At 40.1% G+C, this 21,811-nt stretch overlaps 1 long non-coding RNA gene across 18 annotated transcripts in view; it reads right to left on the bottom strand.

Moving 5' to 3' along the window:
- The window catches only part of LOC140506301 (uncharacterized), a 74,247-nt gene extending 54,068 nt beyond the window's left edge, over positions 1-20,179 (bottom strand). For 4 of the 18 annotated variants that reach the window (XR_011967854.1, XR_011967852.1, XR_011967862.1 and 1 more), the window contains exons 1-4: positions 19,951-20,178; positions 15,429-19,449; positions 13,555-13,619; positions 10,986-11,123 (exon numbers count right to left, since the gene is read on the bottom strand). This is a non-coding gene — a long non-coding RNA (uncharacterized lncRNA). Of the gene's footprint in view, positions 1-10,985; positions 11,124-13,554; positions 13,620-14,864; positions 15,004-15,414; positions 19,450-19,950 lie in introns of all 18 variants that reach the window. The other 14 variants (XR_011967860.1, XR_011967857.1, XR_011967867.1 and 11 more) reach the window with 10 other exon arrangements.
- Between the last annotated feature and the right edge of the window lie 1,632 nt (positions 20,180-21,811).

The following is a 21,811-nucleotide window of genomic DNA, read 5'->3' as shown; positions in this document are numbered from 1 at the left end:
CCTTAGCTTTGAGATGCAAGTTCATATTTTCTGGCAAGTTAAAAGAAGAAAAAGCCAGGGCTTCAGCTTTTCCCCCTGTCTATGGTATCTTTTGCCATGTAGAAAATCCCTGGTAGAAGCAGAGACTTGCTAGAACTCTCCCCCTAAGCCTAGCTAAATACCTGTAAAAAAATGACTCTAAACAAATTCTGGAGCTGCAGAACCCACAGAATGACAGAGTGAAGCAAATCTATAGCTCAAGACAGCCTGGAAGGTCTGCAGGAAGTGTCTATTTTGCTGAGCCAGGAGCAGAGTGCAGTGCAGTGTAGGCCACGCAGGCACAGACAAGGCCTAAGCAGGCCTTAGAGGGACTGAATCTCTGGCACTTGTGGTGATTTCCAGACTTCATGACCCCAAAATGTGGAGGACAAATTGGAAGGTCCTGTGTGAGAGAGCAGAGTGGTACTGCCCCAGTCTCAGCCCCAGGGCAGTGGTGGAGGGGGTAGAGGAATCCGAAGCAGCCACAGCAGAGACTGAGGCAGCAGCTATCTCTAGAGTTCTAGGCCCACAGATTGCGGGAGAATCAAGTGGTTGAGAGTATATCCCCCCACCCCCACTGGAAGCTAAGAACTACCTTGATAAAGAGCTCAAAAATCAGGAAAATGGCAGGGGAAATAAGCAAAAAGTAAAAAAAGAACCAGACTATAGAATCTTACTTTGATGACAAGGAAGACCAAAACATACAAACAGAAGAAGGCAACAAAGTCGAAGCTCCTCCATCCAAAATGTTCAAAATAAACATGCAATTACCTCAGGCCATGGGAGAGCTCAAAAAGAATTTTGAAAATCAAGTAAGAGAAGTAGAGCAAAAATTGGGAAGAGAAATGAGAGTGATGCAAGAAAATCATGAAAAATGAGTCACTTGCTTGCTAAAGAGGACCCAAAAATGCTGAAGAAAATAACATCTTAAAAAATAGACTGACCCAAATGGCAAAAGAGATCCAAAAAGTCAATGAGGAGAAGAATGCCTTAAAAAGCACAATTAGCCAGATGGAAAAGGAGGTCCAAAAATTCACTCAACAAGATGTTTCTGAACCTGTACACACTCATCTCAAGATTAATGTTTGCTCACACACTCTTTGGGAAGGAACCCATAGCAGAAGAGTCAGCTATAGGCCAAGGCTCAGTTGCAATGTAGGAGCAATTGCCATGTTGCTGGTATGGAGGGAAGAACAACCCTTCTCCCTCCTTCTTGATGGGTGAATTACTTGCCACAGGACAGTGAGAATTAAAGAGAAAAACGAATGCTAGAAGCTGTCTCTCCTTCTGATGCAGCACCCCATTCCCCTACTACTGTCAGAAGCAAAGACCGGTATACCACAACTGCAAAATGTGCTGACAAACCACACCAGTATCTTCACCAAGAAAACCCCAAAAGGAGTTGTGAAGAGTTAGACATGACTGAAAAATGACTAAAAACCAACCACAACGATCAAGGCTCCAATTCTTTTCAGGGCTGAGTCACTCAGGAAGGGCAGCTCTGAACATGCTTCATCTATATTACACTGGCATATTCCTTCACACATAGTAGGCATTCAGTGAATGATTACTGAATGAACAACTACTTAAGCTGTTTTACATAAGTATAAAGGACCATTATAAAGATGTATTGAGGGAGACAGAATAATAGATTGATCAGTTGTGCTAAAATTAATCAGAGAAAGCTTTAAGGAAGTAAGTTTTGACTCTATGTTGATAAATGTTTAGAAGGAATTTTCTGGATCTACCATTGGCATGAGATCATCACACGTTTTAGCCAATGCCATAGTCATCTCTCAGGGAAAGCAAGGGAAAATGAATATCAGAGAGTCAATGATATGCTGGAGCCAGTTCAAACTCTCAGGAGAGCCTATTGTAAAATTGCCAATATGAAATTTACATGTCAGATATTGGCAAGAACTACAAATTGGGGCTTGATTTAGTGTTCTGTGGATTGTCTAGACCAAAGGTATAGAACATAGACCTGAAGTTCCTACGCTGCCCTTAACATTTCAGAGTGCTCTCCAACCCAGATTAAAATGTAATTGGAAAATATTTAACAAAATTAATAAAAAAACTCCCACAATAAAACATAGATAATATTACATGTAGCCATAGGATTGTAGGAATTAGTGGCCCCCATTTCTATGTGAGTTTGATACTACTTGTTCAGGTTTAAGAAAGTAATGGAGAAAATGTTAATAAAAAGAGATCAAACTTAAAAGTTTGTCTTATCTACATTTTTTTTCCCGATCTGGAGAGCCAGTTGTTAACCATTTACCAATATTCCCCTCGTGAGAGTAGTTGGTAGTCCCTGAGTTAAGAAATCCTTGATTTCTGAGATCAGTGCTTTAAGTAGCGGTAGAACTTCTAATCGGCCCTGTGTCAACTCAAATTAAAGTTATGCTCCCAAATGTCCTAATGTAATTTTAGCCCTAGCAGACAATCAGAGAGTACTTGAATACATGAGCAATGGCATGTCACCCCCAGAATACTTCCCTCAGGTTTGTTTTAGTGCCTAAAAAATTGCAACATTAGGGAAGGCACCCAAGCCCCTTTTAAAAATGCAAATATGATAAAGGAGGGGCATTATACTAAGTCAAAATTCAGAAAACAATTTATCAAATTAACCTGGGAGATTAGGGATGGATTAGACATGCTAATTATGAATCAAGGTTCTCAGGAAGGGTAACTTTATAAGTTTCAGGAAGGTAGGGAAAAGCATGGAGTTCTGCCTGCTGATCCAAGTGGAAGTTGGGGTAGAGTTTCCTTGGCCAGTAGGGAAGGCATTGGATGTCTAAGAGGATTCACTACAACATTGGACGAGGGGATGCCAAGTTCTGAAGGAAAGCCTTCCCTTTCTTCCCAGTTCTTTGGGAAGGTTTGTGGTCCAGGAGTTTGACATTAGACTTGGTGCTGTTTGGCCCCTTTTTGAAGCACCACAGAATAAGTAGTAATGAAATGATTTCTTCCTCCTTTTCCACCTAAACCACCTGCTGGGCCTTTCCTAGAAGTCAATGTGCTGTGTTTCTTTCTTCCGTTCTTCGGCACCAAGTTTTGGCTTCCCCAGCTTAATGTTTCCTTATGATGAATAATTTAGCAACTCTTCCCCCTTGCTTAGTTGGAAATCTTGTCATGAAACAAAACAAAAATGACTAATATATATGCAAGTGCTTCTTTCCCCGTAGCAGATGTCATAATTTCTTCAGCTTAAGCAACCAGATGGCCTTGAATAGTCATATGACCCACAGTATAGTATGTTTTGGTCCCTGATTTCAAAAATCTCAGTGCAAGGAGATGGGGGAGGGGGTAGAAAAGAAATGAGGGGCTAGAAACATTGTCAGGGAGGAAGGAGGCCGGATAAACAGACCCCAGGGAGCATGGTCAGTAAGGTGGAAAAGCTGGCTGTCATGAGGTTTGAGGAAAGGTAGCTAAAGCTTCCTTCCTCCATTTGCAAACACTCTAGCCCTCCCAGTGCTAACAACACTTGCAAATAGTTTCTCAGCAGGAGCTGGGTGACAGACTGAGATGCTGGGAGCACCTCTCCCTTCCCCAAAGACTGGCATGGCACAATTAGTATGCCAGAAGGGCTGAACAGAAAGAAGGAATTAGAAATCCCAATTATCAAGGCTTGTAGGAACGGTGACTGAAAGCCAACTTCTATTTCCCTGGGTGGGATCTTTTTTCCCCTCAGATTCAGAATTGGTGGCTCTTTTTGAATATTTCTTTATCCTGGCAAAGGAGCCACTTGAGTATTTTGAGTCAACAACAGTTTGGAAGCTTGTGGTCATACCAGATCAAAGTTTCTAGACACAAAAGAATAAATAAGTTCATTAAGCTCAGAGCTGCCTTGACTAATTTCAGCCAGTCTTGAAGGACTTGGCACTTTGGGGATGAGGAAGCAATCCCCTTACATTCTATTGAATAGGAAGGACCACAGAATCAATGAACTTTTAAAAAAAAGTTTGACCTTGACCTCAGTTTCTTGTGTTTACTTGATGCAAAGCTAGAGGTTAATGTTAAACGTTAGAGGTTAAATGTTAAATACTAGAGGTATAAATAGAAAACCAGTCTCTGCTCTCAAGGAGCTCACATTTCAAGAGAGGGGACAACACAGATAGGAAGTTTCAGCTGTAAATCAGATGAAAAAGTTTGAAGGTTATCATTAGGTTCTCTAGTCCTTAGGGTGCATCATCAAACCAAATGGTAATTAATTTTCTTTAATTTGGGTGCATTAATAAAACCATATTGGTTTCTGATGTTGAACCATTTGTGAGTACCAAAGATTTGGCACTGTGAACTTTCTTTTCTAGGTCTTTAGTAGCTGTGGTTACCTACTAGGTGGGAATTGCAGAATCTTCAGAGGCAATTCCCAGTTTGCATTTCCACAGAGGATGTTTCCAGGTGAAGGGCTTCAGGGTCAGATTGGAAGCATTGTCTGGTAGCTTGGGGACAGAATTCTGGGTTGTCTCCACTGGGGTCTGAAAGGAGGTGGTAGCAGTGGTTTTATCTACCTGGTAACATCTTCTGTTCTCTCTCCTTTAGGATGCGTTGTTTTTAGCTAGGCAGAGTTGCCTGTCCTGTTGTGGCAGTTGGTGGACATTTTGAGAAGCAGGGACAAGAAGAATCTAGACAAGAAGGATCAAATGCTGAAAAGGAAGAAGAAAGGGCAAAGTCCCCCAACTCACAGGGGCTTCTTGGGCAGTAGTAACTGATGATCCCAATAATCCTGATGGAATATAACATTTTGGAGGACACCAGCAGCAGAGGGATTTGGACAGAGGGCACTCAACTCTAGATCCTGGAGAAGTGGGATGTGTGTGGGATAGTCCCAGCTCGGTCCTTAACTTGCTGTGTAATTTGGGGCAAATTACTTCATCTCTGCCTCTTGGTTTTCTCATTACAAAATGGGAACTATAATACTTGCATATCTGTAGTAGAGTGATATTGGGGGAAAGATCAAATGTCTGCTGGTTTAAGTTTTAGAGATGTTTGATTTTTTTAAGTTAATTAATTTTGAATTAAATTAAATTTATTTTAATTAATTTGTTTTCAGTTTTCAACAGTCACTTCAGTAAATTTTAAATTTTCTGCCCCTCCCTTCCCCCTCTCTCCTTGAGACAGCATGCAATCTGATATAGGCTTTACATATACATTCCTATTAAACATATTTTCACATTAGTCATGTTGTATAAAAAAATTAGAACGAATGGGAGGAGCTATGAGAAAGAAAAAACAAAACAAAATAAGAAAACAGTATGCTTTGCTTTGCCTTCAAACTGCATAGTTCTTTCTCTGGATGTCGATGGCATTTTCAATCACGAGTCCTTTGGAATTGTTTTAGGTCCTTGCATTTCTGAGAAGGGCTAAGTCTATCAGTCAGTCATTGAAGACTGTGGCTCTTATCGAAGACTGTGGCTCTTACTGTGTTCTGCTCACTTCACTCAGCATATGTTCATATAAATCTTTTCAGGATTTTCTGAAGTCCACCTGCTCATCATTTCTTATAGCACAATAGTATTCCATTATATTTGATATTTGATTTTTAGCTCTTCCATATCAGTGTCCTTTTCCTTTGCTTATTGCCTTACCTCCTATACACAATTTTGTTTGTACTGTCCTCCCTGACTTCAACTCAGCAGAACAAGGTGCCACTCCCACCATAAACTCATCACTTCTGAATTGTGCTGCTCCCACAAGCCTGGTCACACCTCCTTCAGTCTTTTCTCCCTACGGTTTGGAGGACTAGAGAGTAGATTATCCAAATCCTCCCAAGTGCCTTCCTTTATAGAAGGCAGAAACTGGACTCTCAGGTCACTCCATTTTGCATCTGCTGCCCAGCCTGATTTCAACTTCATGGAACCCTCTGGTGTCCCATTCCCCACTCCCTCACCTCATCTTTTTTGGGTATTGTCTCCTCCTTTAGGTTGGTGGGGTGGGAATTGTCTTTCTTTTTTTGTTAATTGTATCCTCAGCACTAAGTACAGCACCTGGAATGTCCATAGGTGCTTAATAAATGTTTATTGGATTGGATTGGACACTGGGTGTATTCTTTGACCCCTGCTCTTATTTCACTATCATCTTATTTGCCCCTAACATGCTAACCAAGAGTGATTTAAAGTGTTGCTACTCCCAAGGGAATCTGCAGTTTATGCAGGGGACCCTTGAGCACTTGGAGGCTTCTAAGATTCAAAGGAATGAATTTCTAGTAAGGGAAGCAAGGGGCAGTATGGTAAAATGGGAAAGAACCCTATTTGGGGTCAGAACTGCAGAGGTATACTGGTAAATGTTTAACAACAGATTCTCTAGAAAATTACATGCAATAAACTTTTAAGTTTAATCTGCATTATTAACATTCTTTCTATTGTTTTTCTTAGATAATCAGTAAAACAATAAATCAAGCCCTGATTTGCAGCTTTCGTTGATTTCTAAGTTGTAAGTGTTTGCACTGAAAATTTCACAACTGGCTTTCCTAGTTTTGAACCAACTCCAATATACTTCCTGGGTCAAAGGATCTAGGTCTGTCACCGATTGTGTGACCTTGGGCAAGTGGCTCTTGCTCTCTGGGTCTCAGTATCCTCATCTATAAAATGAAGAGGTTGGATTAAATGGCCTCTAAAGTCTCTTCCTCATCTATATAATCCTATAATTCCAGGCACCTATGGTCTTCTCTAGTGTCCTCCAAATCATACCATGTTAACATTTTTTTTTCCAGATGGTACTTTTCTTGCTCTGTCTTTCCATATTGCCCTAAAGGCATCAGATCATAGATTTCGAGCTAGAAGGGATCTTGAGTCTATGTAGCCCACAGAGCTCCTGGATGAGAAGCATGATGCCCAGTGACATTAAAAGACTAACTCTTGCCCATACAGGGTAGTAAGAAACAGACCTGAGAGCTGGCAAAAAGGTTTGAACTGGAGAAATAACTTCTCCCAAGGTAGTTCAGAATTCTAAGAGGCTGCCTCCCACGTCCCACTAGGAGACAATGAGCTGGTTTGGTTCATTCCATAAAAGATGATTAACTAGAATTTTCGGAGTTCTCTGTTGTTCTGTAAGTTCCTGTGAGGTGTATGAAGTTGTAAGGGATGATTAGAACTTCTGGTGTGATGGTTTGCTAAGCCCTTTTTAAGGTTGCTCATCTACCTTTGGTGTCCACCTGTCATCTACCTCCTTGGTAAAACTCAGCAAAAGGGCTAAACTTGGTTGAGGATAACCAACAGACCTCACATCTGTTGGAGAGTTAGTGGGATGTTAACCCCAAGACATGTGAAGACTTCCTCTGGCAGAAGGGCAGATGAGAACAATCTGTTCCAATGACTGTGAAGGCAGCTGAAGCAGATGTTGCAGTGAACTTAGAGCTTGGTCAGACATCAAAGCTGCTGAGGTCATCCACACATCCCAGGCCATCACCAGTAATCCTGACTTTTGTTGTACCACTAGACTGAGATGACTCTGGAGGAGAGAGTGAGGCTGACGACTTTGTCCAACTCTACCTCACTTAAATCCAGTTCACTAGAGAGTCAAGACATCACCTTATGATGTCACTGGTTCTCTTTGAAAAGAAGAATCCATGACAATAACAATAAGCTCCTGTGGGAAGTCATAGAAGGCTACAATGCATTGCCAATTATTTTTCCTGCTTGTTCCCCAGGAGGGAATTGTAGAAAGTTATTGATGGCTGTTATTTATGGCTCCCTGAGGAGCCATAAAACTCAGAATTTGCCCTGGCCCAGGAGAAGAGCTATAATCTCCTTTGTCAGTGTACATTGCAAATTCATGTAGAAAAACCAAATTTAACTATGTGAACCTGAGCCATCAATTCCTCATCTACAAAATTAGCATTGAACTAGATTACAGCTAGTACGTTTAAGATGTTGTGGTTTGGGGGACCATAGGCAGGCCCAAAGGTGCAGGCCCAAACTTCAACACTATCCCCTGGGGTGGCTGATGCTCATGTGCAGAGTAAGCTCTAAGTCTAAGGTGTCCCCTAACTTCCAGTCACTTTTCCCCAAGCTCCATCAGTAGAAGAGAGAGTCTGTTGGCCCTAGGTGGATCCAATCATATTTATCTAATTCCTCTTCTTCAGACTGACTCACAGTCCCCTTTCCAGAGTCCTTCTGGACATTAGAGGTCAACTCACCCTCCTGATCCCTAATGGACTGCCCCTAGATCCATTCTTCAGGTAACATAAGGCTTGAAGCTCAAATACCACAATCAGAAGATAAGGAGGGACCATGACATCCTATCACATTCAGCAGGATCTTATTACATTTAGCAGTAGCAGCTGTGACCCGTAGGGTCAGGCCAAGGACCTAAATTAGGTCCCAGGAGCTGGAGGCATCCAAGGGTTTTCTGGTCTTCTGTCTTAGGGTCAGCCATCCTATCTCCCCAAAGGACAGTGACTTTCTTGCCTCCTCATCCTGGAAGTTCCCTTAGTCTTTATGTCTTTCTCACCCTGGAAAATCCTCTGCTGTAGCCCCTTTATCTCATCAGTGAGTTTTTTCTGTTACTTCCATTTGGAGGAAGGGCCTAGGCCCACCTTTCTTTCTCTTCTGGATCATCTTCAGACTCCCCAAACTTGTCCATCATGCTCCCATGAGCTCTGCCACTCAGTTTTTCAGCTTCCTTTTATGTATTATCTTCTCTCATTAGAATATAAGCTCCTTGAGGGCAGGGACTATTTTTTTGCTATTATTTTTATCAACATTGATAAGCACAGATCCTGTCACATAGAAAGCAATTATTAAATATTTGTGGACTTGACAATTTATAAATCTATGATACTATGCCTTTTAACTTTCCTTCTAGTTCTAAATTTATGAATCTATGGGCTTAGATCTGGATATGTGGGGGCCTAATAAGGGGCAGCTGTGGATATGCATGTGTATGTGTGTCTAGGTTTCTATATCTATGTATTTGGGCATATGTGTGGTACCAGCATGGTATTGTGTTTGTCCTTCGTTCTCAGAGAGGACCATGAAGAGAGATGATGACATGACTTGTAGTTGACTTTGAGAGAGGGAAGGCTGCGCAAGGTCACCAGCCTCACATTCTCCTCCAGAGCCATCTGGATCCAGTGACCAGATATTCATCAGGATGACTGGAGATGGCCTAGGATGCACTGGGAGACCCTGGTTCTTTTAATCTAAGGTCTTTTCAAGTTCTCACTTTGAATGAGGCCATGCTCATTCAGTGAATAGATCTCTTTAAGAAGTGAATCAAGGCATGGCCCTTTTAATTAAAAAAAAGTATCAAACTGGGAGGGGGAGATCCCCAGGGCTGCTGGCCAAAATATTTCAATATTTATGTAAATTTTAAATATAAATAATAAAATTTATATAAATAATTTATATAAATCTCTCATCTGAAATCCAATCTTCTATCTTCAAGCTAGACTTCCTTACCTATATGTCCTGCTGACACCTAAAACTCAAGTTAAGTACTGTACTATATTCATCATAATTCTCCAAACCCTGAGTGGCACAGTGCCTGGCACATAGCAAGCACATCATAAATGCTTATTTCTTTCCTTTCTCTCTAACCTTTCTAATTCTGTTGACGAACCAACACATGATAAAAGCTATGATCAAAAGCAAATAGCTTAGCACAAGGTCTGGACCAATGATTTGTTGCAAGATGATGGGAGCAGGTGACTCTGTAACAGGATTAGATGTTTTTATGCACAGAAAGAGCTATTTATGAGCAGTTCTGTTCGATGGCTCATGCCTATGCATGCATGTGAAGGTATTTATTTGTCTAGGGGTATAGTCCTCTGTGTTTGTGTATCTGTGTGTATGTGAATATGGTCAAATATCTGTGGGCATAGTCATGGGCTTGATTCACAGTATGCAAATATCTGCATATTTGTGAATGAGAGTATCTGGGTTTATCTCTTAGTGTGTGGGTGTACAGTCATCCTGGTGCCCCAATGTGTGTGTGTGTGTGTGTGTGTGTGTGTGTGTGTGTATGTGTATGGGCGTGCACATTTCTATTTCTTAGGTCATTTTCCATGTGGAGATGCCAAACTTTGTAGGATGGGAGCCAGAAAAGGCCATTATGCAATATCCTGGTTGTTAGCTGTCAAACTAGCATCTATTATTAAATCAAGTATCTACTCTGTGCCAGGCTTTGTGCTGGGTCTGAGAGAAATACAAAGCACACAGTTCCTGTAGTTGGAGTTAATGAGAAGCTATGCATGCACACATGCAAACAGCACATGATACCACAAGACAGCACACACATAGCAAATTGGAGGAGAAGATTATTATAGGTGGAATGGTCCCAGAAGGAGAGTTTCTGTTTGGCGGAAGGGTGGGTAGGTGGGTAATGAGGATGTTACAGAAAAAGAAAAGTATCAGTGGAACAAATTATACGTGTATATACATGTGTATGTTTATATACATATATACTCACATAGACAGATACGCATTAAGGAAGTTCAGAAGGAGCCATAGATAAACAAGATAGTTTAGGTACTATTGTGTTCAGTTTAATATAATATGTTTAGGAACTACATATAATAAAAGTTCACAGTTTCATATAAAATCCTCTTTTCTGTTGTTTATTGAAATTCATGTTTATTGATGTTTTTTAAGTTCATGATAAAAAAGAAAAATAAAAAAAAAGTTTCCCAAGGTCCCAGAAACCATAGACAGCAAAGCCAGACTCATTCCTGTCTCTCTAATTCTAAATCCATCAGTCATTCCTACCCCACCCCCCAACCCCTTGCTTCCCATAAGAAAGTACCAGATAATTTGAAGAGTAAGACAGCTAATCTCAAATTTAGGAGTCTTGTAATTAGCTAAGGAATCTGGACACATAGTTTATAAATAAAAGATGTCTTATTCATATTACCACAGAGTATAGAATTCAATAATGACAATCTACTATCTCTTGACTTCTGTGAATTTTCCCCTTAGAATGAAACAAAACGAAACAACTAGCTTGCTCAGCCCCAGACTTCATACCTAGAAGGCCACTCACGTGGTGCTGTGCACATGAACTCCCAAGTACTCCTCTCTTTGTTAATGCCCCTCCATGTCTGTAAGGCTCCATCTCTATTCCATAGTTTTCCTTCCTTTTCATAACCTTAGAAAGGTTGCCACCTACAGATCACAAGATGAAGTAGCATTTTTGCACAATCCATTTATCTGGAAATACACCTATAATACTGTAATTTGGGTAATGAAAACCTTAATATCCACAAAATCAGATCTAGTGGCAGGTAACCAAACTTCTCTAGTACCCCAGACAAAGTCAAAGACAAAGTTCCTGCTCGTTCACCATAACCTAACCTCTATAAATGTTAGCTATCATTATCTACCACTATAGGCATGCCTAGTTTTATTGTACTTCACAGATATTGTGGGGTTTTTTTTTGTTTTTTACAAATTAAAGGTTTGCAGCAACCCTGTGTTGTCATTAGATATCCATGTGGCAAGTGTGTAAAAGTACATTGTCCGCCCTGCCAAGTGAAAGCAAATTGGTCCCATTCTTTCGAATCTATCGGGATAGTAAAGAAAACATTGGCTAAATCAATAATTGCATACCAAGTCCCATCATATTTCTGGATCTGCCCAACAGCATGTGCTCACATTGTGTGTGTGTCACATTTTGGTAATTCTCGTTATATTTCAAATGTTTTCACTATGATTACATCTGTTATGGTGATTTGTGATCAGTGATGTTTGCTATTACCATTCTGATTGTTTTGGGTAGGCACAAACCACATCCATATAAGACAGTGAACTTAACTGATGTGTATGTGTTAACTGTTCCATCTCTTTCATTCCCTTTCCATCTCTCTCCCTCCCCTTGACCTCTCTGTTCTCTGAGATACAATCTTGAAGAATATTACATAAACTTAGTTGATAAAGCAACATCAGGTTTTGAGAGTATTGACATTAATTTTGAACAAAGTTCTGCTGTGGGTAATGCAATCAAACAGCATAGCATGCTACAGTAAATCTTTTGTGAAAGGCACAATCAATCAGTGTGGCAAACTTCACTGTTGTCTTATTTTAAGAAATTGCTGCAACCACTCCAACCTTAAGCAACTACCACCTTGATAAATCAGCAGCCATCAACATCGAGGTAAGATCCTCCACCAGCAAAAAGGTTACCTACTGCCTAAGTGAAGCCAATTAAATAAATGTCCTTATGGCCCTGTCTGAATTCCACATAATGTAAGGGGCCACAACCCTCGGGCAGATGGGTTAAACCAGGTTGAGGGTAACCAAAAGGCCTTCAACCTGTAGGTGAGTTAGGAAAATGTCTACTTCAAGCATGTGATAACTTCTCCCCAGAGAAATGGGTAGATGAGAACAATTGAAGCAGGTGGTGTGGAGCTTTCAGAGCTTGGTCAGATATTCAAAATGTCAAGGTCATCCACTGGACCCCATGCCATCCTCAAGTCAACCTGACTATTGTCCTGCCACTGGACTTAGATGACTCTGGAAGAGAGAGTAAGGCTGACATCTTTGTGTAGCTCTGCCTCACTTAAATCCGATTCACTCAAAAGTCAAGACATCCCCTCACAATGTCATTGAATCTCTTAGAAAAGAAGGGTGAACAATGACAATAAAGCTAATGATTCTGTGCCTTTAATCTGATGTTTTTCTGACTCCTCTTTCAGACATCCTCTCTCTTAGGTGTCTTTAGTCTCTCCTAAGAGCCCAAGAAAAGAATTGTGGGTGTGAACCCCAAGATTTCAAAGAGTTTGTCAATAAGACTGTCAGGATTATATGACTAACAAATCAACTCGAGAGAAATGAGAAAGCTCTCAAGAATGAAATTCTGTTGAAACAGTTGTAATTGATTTTGATGACGACTGTTTAATAGTCTTCTCTGTGTATAACTCAAACATATATACACACATATGTGCATATATATAAAATACACATACATACATACATATATGTATATATGTACAAGTATATATGTATGTATGTATATATGTATATAAAATGAGTTTATAACTACCTACTGGAAATCTCTACCTAGATATCCTGTTGACTGCTAATATTCAATATTTTCAAACTCATCTTCCTCTCCTAAAAACTCTCCACAACCTTAATTTCCCTATTTCCATTAATAACAGTACTAGTCCCCATGCTAGAAACTTCATAATCATTTTCATCCTTTCTTTTTACTTCAATCTTTACTTTATCTTCTTCCCATAAGTTACCCAATTGTTTTCTACCTTCTTAACAGATGTCTTACTAATTCCTTCCTTTCTTTGTCCACTTGGCACCACCCAAGTTCAGGCTCTTATCTGCACTATTGGATTAACCTCTGACCTGGCCTTCCTGCCTCTAGGCCTTCTCCTCTCCAATCCATCTTACACTGCCCAGATAACCTTCCTCATGCAGAAATCTGATCAACCAACTTACTAGATGAAATAGAAACCCCATATGATAACCATCAAAATTTTCCATGATCTAGCTTCAACCTGTTTTTATAGCTGTATTTCATACTCCTTTTCTTCAAGTATATGACTGGAATAATAACTTTTGCTTGTAATCTTGGGCTACTTACGAAGTTGGTATTGGTTTCTCTCTGCCCTCCTGCCTCTGTGCGTTCATATAGACCATCCCCTATGTCTGGAAGAAATAAAGAAAAAATACATTTGTTAAGGGCCTACTATGTGCTAAGTACTTTACAAAAAATATTTCATCAGAGTCTCACAACAACCCTGGGAAGTAGGTACAATTATTATTTCCATTTTATAGATGAGGAAACTGAGGAAGACAGAGGTCTTACTGACTTGCCTAGGGTCACACAGCTAGTAATATCTGAGGCTGGATTTGAATTCAAGTGTTCCTGACTCCAGGCCCAGATCTCTGTTCACAGTGCCATCTTGCTGTCTGATCATACTACTTCAATATCTCTACCTGTTGTCAAAACCTCAATTCTTACCCTCCTCAACCTCTCCACAGCCTTTGACACTGTTACTTCCTTCCTCCTCCTTGATACTCTTCTAAGTTGTCAGGCCACCACTCTCTCCTGGTTCTCCTCCTACCTCTCTGACTGCTCCTTCTCTGTCCCTTTTGCTAGATCCTCTTCCAGATCATGCCTTCTAACTGTAGGTGTCCCTCAGGGTTCTGTCCTGGGCCCTCTTCTCTCCTCCCTCTAAACTACTCTACTTGGTTCTTTCCTCACCTCCTTGAGATTTAATTACCATTTCTAAACTGATGATTCTCAAGTCTACCTTTCTTGCCTTAACATCTCAGTTGATCTCCAGTCTCACATCTGCAATTACCTTTGAGACCTTTCAAAATGGATACCCACTAGATATCTAAATAGGTTCCAAACAGAGCTCATTATCTTTTTCCCTGACCATCCCCCTTTTTAACATAGAGGGCAATGGCATTTTCCCAGTCTCTCAAGCTTAACATCTAGAAGTCATCCTTGACTGCTCCTTCATTTCTCACTAACTCCCCAATTCCAATATCCAATATGTTGCCATAGCCTGTCAATTTCCTCTTTGCATCATCTCACAAATATGCCCCCTTCTCTCATATTCTTTCCCCTGACACAGTCAGGTCCTTATCACCTTACACTTGGACTATTGCCATAGCCTGCTGGTGGATTTATCTCAAGTCTCTTCCCATTCCAATCCATCCTCCATTTAGCAACTAAAGTGATTTTCCTAAAGTACAGATCCAATTGTGTCTCACACACACGCACGCACGCACGCACGCACGCACACACAACACACACAAGCAAAGTAGGATCATTTGAGGTTTTTCAGTATTATCAAGTGCCTCTGATTTAACCTTGCCTTTGATTGAATTAATCAAGAGTCTTTAACTAGAAACAGTGTACATATTAGTATTGTTAATTACCTTAATGTGATTAAAGAAGCTCTTCTTCATCCATTAATGGGCCTACCCATTAAGAGGAGTTTGGTTAGGGAAGATTTGTAGGAAGGCCTACACCTTTTAATGAGGCACTGGTTCTCAAGGGTTGTGATGCCCTCTGGCTCTGAAAAGTGTATAAAGACTGAGGTGAAATTTTACTTCTGAGGCTTACTGATTGGAAGTGTTTCGTTTGGCTGGATGAGACTCTGGGCAGCTGCTAAGAAGCCCCTCGGCTTTGAAAACCCACATGTTTGTGCTTCTCTCTCTGGTCACTATGTATGTATGGTTAGATAGTTATCTGTTGATCTGTCAGACAGTTGGAAGCCCTGTCTGTTGGTTGATCTTTGTTTCTCTGTTTGTATTTTCTCTCAATTTCAGGGTGCTGACTTTTTCCTCTGAACTAAGTGAATGATACATGTGCTTAATTAAAGTGATTGTTGACCCCTCAAGTTGCTTTCCTTTTAGAAAAGCAGATCAAAGAACCTGTGATAGCAGGCCTTCCTGTGTATGTCAGGGTGCTTGCTTTTACACTCACCTTCACACACTTACCCTCAATAGACTGCAGTGTTCACCTCCAGGATCAAATATGAAATATTCTATTTGCCATACAAATCCCTTCATAATCTGTTGTTGTTCAGTCATTTCTGACTCTGTGACCTCTTTTGGGGAATTTCTTGGCAAAGATACTGGAGTGGTTTGCCATTTCCTTCTCCAGTTTATTTTACAGATGAAAAAACTGAGACAAACAAGGTTAGTGACTTGCCCAGGGTCACACGGTAAGCGTCTGAGGTCATATTTGAACTCAAGTTCTCTTAACTCCAGGGCCTGGGTTCTATCTACTGTACCACCTAGTTGCCCCAACTTTTTCAATCTTCTTACATCTTTGCCCTATGCTCTGGTGACAATGGCCTCCTGGAGAGAGATCATGTTCCATATTCTCTTTGGATAGAAGGATGTTCCATAAAGAGGATACTCCTACTATTGGCTCTGGGCATTTTCTCTGGCTGGAACACTAACCCCCCTCAACTCTGCCTACTAACTTCCCTGTCTTCCTTTAATTCTAACTAAAATCCCATCTTCTACAGGAAGCCTTCTCCAACTCCTCTTAATTCCAGTGCCTTTTCCCTCTAGTTAATTATTTACTATTTATTCTCTGCATAGCTCATTCTGTATATATTCGTTTGCAGGTTTTCTTCTCCATTAGATCTTAGGCTCCTTGAGGGCAGGAACTGTCTTTTGCCTCTTTTTGTACCTGCAGCAACAAAGTATGGATCAATTCTCTGCTGCCTGTGCTAATTTTGGCCTAACAATTAACATCAAGAAAACACAGGTGCTCCATGAGCTACCACCACACCATCCATACATGAAACCATTGGTTACAACAAATGGAGAAGTTCTGAATGCTGTGGATAAGTTCAGTTACCTTGGTAGTGTACTTTCTAGGGATGTACACATTGACAATGAGGTTGATGCACACGTTGCCAGAGCTAGCTCAGTGTTTGGGAGTCTCTGAAGGAAAGTATGGGAGAGAAAAGATATTAGACTGACTACCAAAATGAAGGTCTACAGAACTGTTGTGCAGACCTCGTTGTTATATGTTTGTGAAATATGGACAGTCTATCAGCATCATGCCAGGAAACTGAATCACTTCCATTTGAATTGTCTTAGAAAGATTCTGAAGATCACCTGGTAGGATAAGGTACCAGACACTGAGGTCCTTACTCAAACTAAGCTGCCAAGCATTCAAACTCTGCTTCAGAGAATGCAACTCTGATGGGCTGGACATATTGTTTGAATGCAAAATGTACCCTTTCCAAAAAGACTGTTTTATGTAGAACTCATACAAGTAGGTGTTCACGTGGTGATCAGAAGAAGTGATACAAGGATGCTCTCAAGCTCTCACTTAAGAACTTTGGAATTGATTATATGATTTGAGAGACATTGGCACAGGACTGCTCAGCATGGCACGCCCACATCAGAGAAGGTGCTGCCCTCTATGAGCAAAGCAGAATTGAAACAGCTCAAAGGAAATACAGGATGCACAAATTTAGAGAGCCACCCCAAGTGTTCACATGGACTATTTATACCTGACCTGTGGTAGAGCATTTTGACTTCATATGGGTCTGATCAGCCACAGTCGGAAACATTGAAACTTGACTCTAGCATAGTGATGCCATTTAGGTCCTCTTCGAGATCGAACGACAACAACCAATCAACAACTAATCTTCAGCACTTAGCACAGTGCCTGTCACACAGTAGGCATTTAATAAACGTTTATTGATTGATTGGTCTTTACACTTTTGATGTCTGCAGTAGCATTTATGAAATAGGCACGTTCCTTTGTACATAGCAGGCATTTAGTTAATACTTGTCAAATAGAATGGGAAAAAAAAGTCAGTTCTCTACATAAACAAGAAATAGGCCACTTCCTCAGTCATCACTACAAGTCATTAAGAAGAGACCATCACTTGTTAGGGATATGGTAAATAGGACTCCTGGTCACATATAGGATGGACCAAAGGCTCCCTGACATTCCTTGTGTTTCTGAGGTTATAGGATCTTGAATTTAGGCATCTAGATTTCGATTCTTAACCATGGCCTCCATCCAACCAGTTCCTGATTCCTGCCTAGAAAATGTCCATCCAAAATTCCATTACCTGCTGGTATATTGAAATTGGCTCTTTGATAGCAATGCAAGTATAAGTTCTAGATATCTATATCTATCCATACCAATATTTTTACCTCATATCTATCTGTTTATCTGTCTATCTATCTATCTATCTATCTATCTATCTATCTATCTATCTATCTATCTATCTATCTATCTACCTATCTGTCATCTAGCCATCCATCCAGTGACAGAGACAACGTTAGGCAAATTTTACCCTGGCTAGGGAGAGGAAATGAACCTTTGATTTCACTGGAAGAGGGAACTCTCTGGTTAGGAACCTCCTTTTGTTATTTTAGGTTAATACCATCTTTGCAAATTATAATTTTAGAGAGAGTTATCTCTCTAAATACTTCCTTCATAAGGAAGAAGAATTATACTCCCTCTCTCCAAACCTGCTCTCCAGGCTAAGCACTGTGAGAGATCTCTCAGCTGTTCCTCATGGAACATAGTTTTCTGATCCCTATCATCCTGGCTTTCCTGTGATTGTTTTCCAGTCTGACATATGAACTCTTATTTTTTTCAAACTTGGAGGGGATATATTGTTTCCTTGTAATTCAACAAAAAATAACAAAGGAAACCAGCAGTGAAGAAAAATAGTGGCTAGTTTCCAGTCAGATTGTCTTTCTAAAAAAACCTACAAGCATAACAGGTCCTGAAATGTGTTACAACAAAGATTAAATTCACATTAAGTGAAATGCTAATCATAAAATGGAAAAAGCACAATTTCAAATAAGTAACATTTGAAGTAACATCTTATTTTATCAGGTTATCTCAAAATATTTTTCATCATCATGTGAAAAATTAACTTTACTAAACTATCCTCCAATTTAGGTTTTAAACTATTTTACTATAAAATAAAAACAAAATGATATATTATCATAACATACAGCAAATGCATATACAGTAATGAAAGTATAAAAGTACCAGGAAAAAAGCAAAGAAAAGGATAACAGCAGTAATAGCCTGCATTTATATAGTGTCTTTCCCTCCAAGTGAATTACAACTGGTGTGCTGTGTGCCTTTTCCTTCTAGACGCATCTCTGTGAAGTAGGAAGAGTTTAAGTAAAGAACCCAAGGTGATTGTAACTTCTAAATTTCCTTGAAATTTTGCTTAGATACTTTCTAGCAAAGAGTTTGCTTGATTTCTGAGTCATATTCAAAACCTCATGTTTCTTGGGGATTTGCTAAAGGCCAAGCCCCTAGATACTCAATTCTGAGGCCATTCTAGAAGGATGTCCCTGACCATTTTATATCCTCAGTTCGGTGGTTTTTCAGTCACATCTGACTCTTCATGATCTCATATTTGTCAAAGATATTAGAGACGTTTGTCATTCTCTTCTCCAGGTCATTTTGCAGATAAGAAAATGAGGTAAACAGAGTTAAGTGACTTGTCCAGCAGTGTATTTGAGTTAGGATTTGAATTCGGATTTGAACTATGGAAGATGAGTCTTCCTGATTTTCAGCTGGTACTGAACCATCTAGACACTATCAAGTTTTAATTCCACTTTCTATTTTGAGGGATGATATTAAGGAGCCACAGTAACTTTAAAGGACCTACAAAGCAGAAAAGTATCATTTGATAGTCCAATAAAATATCAAATCAGGCAGAGACATTCATTCTGGGACAGGGAAAGGTTCACAAAAAAAAGGCATGAGATTATCAGGAGATGGTGCAGTAGGTAAGAGGCCCTGGAGTTGAGAGGACCTGAGTTCAAATACAGCTTCAGACACTTACTAGTTGTGTGATCCTGGGCAAGTCACTTAATCCTTTTTATCTTAGTTCCTCATTTGTTAAATGAGCTGGAGAAGGAAATGGCAAACCAGTCTAGTATTTTTGCCAAGAAAATCCCAAATAGGGTCAGGAAGAGTCGGACACAAAACAGCTGAAATAGTCCAAGGCTGAGCTCATAGCATGTAAATAAAAAAGAAAGAAAATAAATAATAATAATAAATAAATAAATAATGAAAAATAAAGAAAAAAATAAGTAATACCACTTTTGTTCATACCGCTGGGCGCTGGTCAGACTCGACCTGGGCGTCTGTGTTCCCTACTTATAGATATTAGAATAGGACTCCCACTAAGAGGACCTTTGGCAAACTAGAAGTCATCTAGAGAATGACATCCAGGATGATGGGGAAATGGAAATCATTTCGTATGAGAAATAGCTGGAAGTTCTCTTCAAGCTTAACCTAGAGAACAGGCTTCAAGAGAAGGAATATAATTATTTTCCCCTAAAAGTATTCAAGTCAATCAGCCAGTGGCCAGTCACAAATTACTTATTAAGTACCAGACAGTGTGAAAAGTGCTGGGGATACAAATAACAAGCAAACAAAAAGAAAACCAGAACATACATCAGAGTGAGGAAGACACCGTGCAAATAACTATGCATATCAACATACCTACAATATAAATGGAAGGTGATCTCAGAGAGCAGACCCGAGCAGTAGAAGTGGAGGTCTGTGAAAATTCTCTTGAGGAAGGTGAGAGATGAGCTAAAGTTAGAGATTCCAGGAAGTAAAGGAGAGAAGAAAAAGCATTTCAGGCATCGGCAACAGCCAGTGAAAACCCATGGAGTCAGGAGACAGGATGTGGTGCAGAACTGCCAGGAGGCCCATCAGGAATTGAGTGTAGGGAAATCCTTCATTAAACTATGGGTTGAACTTGAGGGCCTCATGCCAATTCTAACTCTAAGATTCAACCAATCTATGAGTAATTTTTGTCTGAAGGGAAATTCCCGGACCACAAGTTGTTAAGATGAATCTTGATGCTAAGTTTATACAGTCTCTTCCTACCTTTTCATCCTCTGACTTGGGTCTTGGGGGAGAGAAACTGGCTTTTCTAGCTATCAAAACTCTAGACTTTAAATTATTTCTGGGATAATTTAGATCAGCCAAAAAAAAAAAAAGCACAACTGTTCACGTCTGAGGTTGGGATTATAAGGCTGACTCCCTGAATTTTTCAGCATGTGGTCCCTTTTTGGTGAGGACTTTCCCAATAAGTGCTCCTAAGAAACACATTGTCTAAGTATCCAATTTCAGCATAAAAGTCACTTCCTGTCAGGGAGGAGGGGAGCAGTGTGGTTCAGGGGATAGAGAACTGGACTTGGCATCAGAGGGTCTGCCTCAGTATGAATCCAAGTTCTGGATCTTGATACCTCTATATACAGAGGCATGGGTATCTCTGGGCCTTGGTTTTCTCATCAAGAAAGTGAGGAAGTTGGATAATATGACCTTTGGGGACCCTTCCATTTCTAAGCCTATGATAACTTGATCCTGAAAACATGCTTCCTCCACCCCATCTCCCAACCTTCTGAGACTAGAGAGCAAGATTCTGGTATAATAATATATAGTTGTGTAGCTCTTTAAGGCTTGAGAAGCATTTTCCTCATGACAACTCTGTGAGAAAGCTGATAGGTATTAATGAAAATTGGCAGATGAAATACAAAAAAAAGGTATTGTGTCAATCTGTACTACAAGAGGAAAGGTATAACTTGTACTGGTGAGAGAACTTGACCACATGTATGCAGGGAAAAACAGACATTTTTAACAAACTAAGTTTAAACAGGTAAATGTACTGAAAACAAATGAGAATTCCTTTTGATTAATGATAAAATTCAATACAATAAACATTAAGTGCTACTATGTGTCAGGCATTGTGCTAAGCTCTGGGGATACAAATAGAAGAAGTCCGTGTCTGCCCTCAAGGAGTTTGCAATTTAATGGGGAAAACGGAAAAGCAGGAAGGTCCTAAGGGGGGCCTAGTCCTAGGGAATGATGTTCTGTGGAGTCAAAACTAAACAGAGCTGCTGCTGAAAAATGGAAAGTGACTGGGAAAATTCTGTCAGTCCTCTGTAAAAGAAAGCTATGGGAAGAGTTTATTGCTCTATCCTTGAGTCCTCCAGTCAGAGAGAAGAGGCAACAAACTGATGACATAAAAAATTGAAATGTAGCAATATTCAAAAACTTGACTCAAATTTCTTATCTTGGTTTGGGGTTTTCTCAGTAGTACTGTTTGAAAGGATGTCTAAAAAATACAAAGCGAAAGTAAATTGTTAGCAAGGTGAGTAGAGTGTTGAACTTGGAGCCAGGAAGACCTGAGTTTAAATCTTGTCTCAGACATTTGCAAGTGAGGTGACCCTGGCAACTCACTTAACCTCTCTCAGCTTCAGTTTCCTAATCTGCAAAATGGAGATACCTCCAGTACCTACCTCACAGGGTCATTGTGAGGATCAAATGAGGCAACCTATTTAAAGCCCTTTGC

Source organism: Notamacropus eugenii, chromosome 5 (genome assembly GCF_028372415.1).
Source record: "Notamacropus eugenii isolate mMacEug1 chromosome 5, mMacEug1.pri_v2, whole genome shotgun sequence".
Taxonomy (NCBI): domain Eukaryota; kingdom Metazoa; phylum Chordata; class Mammalia; order Diprotodontia; family Macropodidae; genus Notamacropus; species Notamacropus eugenii.
This window is presented reverse-complemented; position numbering and strand designations above follow the sequence as displayed.